Source organism: Saccopteryx bilineata, chromosome 1 (assembly GCF_036850765.1).
Source record: "Saccopteryx bilineata isolate mSacBil1 chromosome 1, mSacBil1_pri_phased_curated, whole genome shotgun sequence".
NCBI lineage: Eukaryota > Metazoa > Chordata > Mammalia > Chiroptera > Emballonuridae > Saccopteryx > Saccopteryx bilineata.
In genome coordinates, this window is record NC_089490.1 from 146,163,361 (window position 1) to 146,166,945 (window position 3,585).

The 3,585-nt window shown below is 40.5% G+C and overlaps 1 pseudogene; it reads right to left on the reverse strand.

The window, feature by feature from the left end:
• Positions 1-2,157: 2,157 nt before the first annotated feature.
• LOC136319359 (olfactory receptor 7A17-like) lies at positions 2,158-3,093 on the reverse strand (annotated as a pseudogene).
• Positions 3,094-3,585: the final 492 nt, after the last annotated feature.

Sequence of the window (3,585 nt, forward strand, 5' to 3'; positions counted from 1 at the left end):
GGAACTGTAGAAGTGAAATAAAGCAATTCACATTTTGATGCTCCCTTTTTTAAAAGTAGAAGATAAAAGTAGATTTAGAAATAGGGTAAGCTGATCATATATTGCTTCAAGGGAGAAGAGCACCATGGCCATCCTCAACACCATGAAGGAGCCTTAGAAATACATGTAGAGACTCACAGCTGATTATAGACTCATAAAAAGACTCACAGACAATAAACTGAGGGACAAAATTAGAAACAGAGGTAGCTGTCAGAAGGAAGGGGGAAGAGGGGACAGGATCAGAGAAGGTGAAACAGATTAGCGAAAATCATATATACATAAAACATATACCCAGATAACAGGGTAGCAATAGCCAGAGGGAAAGTGGGATGTGGAGATGGGGAGAGGGAGAGCAAAGGGGTTGAATGGAAGTGGAAAGAGACTTTGCATGGGGCATGGGGGGGACACAATGCAGTGTGTAGAGGGTGTTATACTGAGTGGGAAACCATGTCAACACAATAAATTAAAAATAAAAATTAAGAGACCTAGCCAATTAGCTCAGTGGTAGAGTGTTGGTCTGGTGTGTGGATGTCCCAGGTTTGATTCCCACCAGGGCATGCAGGAGAAGTGCCCATCTGCTTCTCCACCCCTCCCCCCTCTCCTTTCTCCCTGTCTTTCTCCCTTCCTGCAGCCAAGGCTCCATCGGAGAAAAGTTGACCTGGGCACTGAGGATGGCTCCATGGCCTCCACCTCAGGTGCTAGAATGGCTCCGGTTGCAACAGAGCAATGTGCCAGATGGGCAGAGCATCGCCCCCCAGTGGGCATGCTGGGTGGATCCTGGTTGGATGCATGCGGGAGTCTGTCTTTCTGCCTCCTCGCTTCTCACTTCAGAAAAATACAAAACAAAAACAAAAAAAAGTGTAAAAAAAATTTAGACTCACAGAACTCAGAACAACTCCCTACCATCTACTCTCACTTGATAATAATGACATTATATTAAATAATTTGCTTTTAGGATGGTTTCTCATATAGCAATAGCTTACTGATACAATAATCAAATGAACAGAAGTGAGGATGATGATAATCTGTTGCTAATTATTGTTGGCATTTGTTCTCATTTTAAATACAGCATTCATGGTTATTGTGTTATTTTACTTTATTTCAGACAACTGTATTTAAAATTTCTTATTGGGGTTAAATTTCACTGTAACCAGGAGAGGTTTAAAGAACATGCATGTTTGTGTAGGAAAACTGTTCATCCTGATTTACATGATTGAATAAGAATGCAAGTTCTCTCTTGAGTCATTCTTTGATCATACATAAATACCAACCAATCTTCAACCATATGTATAAACAAACCTCTTTACAAACAGGCATCATTCCTCCATATTCCAATGAATAAATATACAGCATGAGGATAGTAATACAATGTGTGATTTTAAAATTTGCTTCAACACATTGAAATTTATCTGTGATTTTAAGGTGGAGTTAGGTCAACCTATTTAACAAAATCTGTCTTTCAATGAAGAGTCCTCTTGGAGACATGTATTTGATAATCATTCTGAGAGTGGCTAAGGTTGAGATTGTGAACACTGACCTGAAATAGAATAGGATCCTCATGAGGAGAATAAAACCCAGTGACCAGCTATTGAACACACCATATCTTAGAGTCTACAATATTAGAAAGAGCAGTTAAGATAGTGATGTACAAAGGGATGTCAGACACAAAAGTGAAAGGTCTCAAGTTTTCCTCTCTCATAAAATTGTATAAATTGCCATGGTCATTAAGTGTAGTGTTTTCCATAGGAGTAGTACAATTCAGGATTATTTTAGCAAAAAATAATTATTTTATATGATATATATCATTTGAGAAAAATTATTCTAAAAAATACATGATATTTCATTAGGTAAATAAAATTATCCAAATATTTCTGATCCATGATGAAAATAAATTTGGGAAGTAGGAAGATAAAGAGAAAAGCCATTGGATATCTGAGAGAACAGAAAGCTTAATTGAGTTACATAAATTGAATAGAGAAGATGAGGTCAAAGAAATAGAAAGTCCAGGAAATAAATAAAAAGAGCAAGTTCTTAACTCATCTATTTCCACAGTCTGAAAATAATCACAACATCTGACTCTGAGCCTTTGCCTCTGCAATCACGGGCATTTCTTCCATCTTAGGGCACTTGGCTAGTTTGTAGTTTCCTACAAACTGCTTTCAGAGCCTGTTTGATGTCTTTGTTCCTGAGACTGTAGATGAAGGGGTTCAGCATGGGTGTGACCACGGCGTACATCACCTAGGCTGTTGCACTTGAGTGTGAGCTGTGGGTGACAGCAGAGCTGAGGTACATGCGAGCAATGTACAGTAAAATAGGGAGACAACCAAGAGGTGAGACACACAAGAAAAAAATGCTTTATACTTCCCCTGAGCTGATGACATTCCATGTATGCAGGACACTATCTTAGAGTAAAAGTAAAGGATCCTAGCGAAAGGGCCACCTCCCAGCAGGAGAGCTGCAGCATACATGACCATGTTATTAAGAAAAGTGTTAGAACAGGCAAGTTTGATCAGCTGATTGAGTTCACAGATAAGTGATGGATTTCCAAGTCTGTGCAGAAGGACAGTCATAAATCCAGTAAGCTTTGTAGTAAGGAATTCAGGATACACATGATCCTGGATACCAGAACCAGCAGTCCACAGAGCCGAGGGTTCATGATGACCACGTAGTGCAGGGGTGACAGATGGCCACAAAGCGGTCATAGGCCATCACAGTCAGGATAAAGTCATCTAAAACTGCAAAGAGCATGAAAAAGTACATCTGAGTGATGCAGCCTTCATAGGTTATGACTCTGCTCTGAGTCTGCATGTTCAGCAGCATCTTCGGGATGGTGGTGGAGGTGGAGCAGATGTCCACCAGGGACAGGTTGCAGAGGAAGAAGTACGTGGGCGTGTGGAGGTGGGAGTCTGAGCTGACGGCCAGGATGATGAGCAGGTTTCCCAACGCAGTGATCAGGTACATGGACAGGAAGAGCCCGAATGCAAGGGGCTGCAGTTCTGGTGCCTCTGACAGTCCCAGGAGAAGAAAGTCTGAAATTTGTGTAAGGTTCATTGGTTGTATGTGGTGGAGATAAGTATCTATCAAGAAAGATGAAAGTACCATGAGTAATTTTCACACAAACTTGCATTACTGACATATTTGAAATGCTGCAATTTATACTTTCAGTCAGACATGAAAATTAATATTTTATGTATGGATACAGTCCCCTTTAGGGAATATCTAACGCCACCTCTGGTATGGAATATCTGTCCCAATGAACTATGTCTCTGAGGAGTTCATGTATTTTACAATTTTAATGAGAATTTCTTCATGCCTTAGGAATAGAAACTGAACACTGACCATGTTTTAGACACTGTCCAGGCTGTGGGAATAGGGTGCGGAAGAACAAAAGCCTCTGCAATTCAGTGTGGGAGAATGAATGTAGAAACAAGTGATAAAATAGTAAATGATTTCAGATGGTGGCAAACGGTATGAAAAGGCGAGCAGGACTGTAGGAGGGAGGGACTAGTGTGTTCTGTTTTTCATGGGTCTGTGAGCAAGATCTGC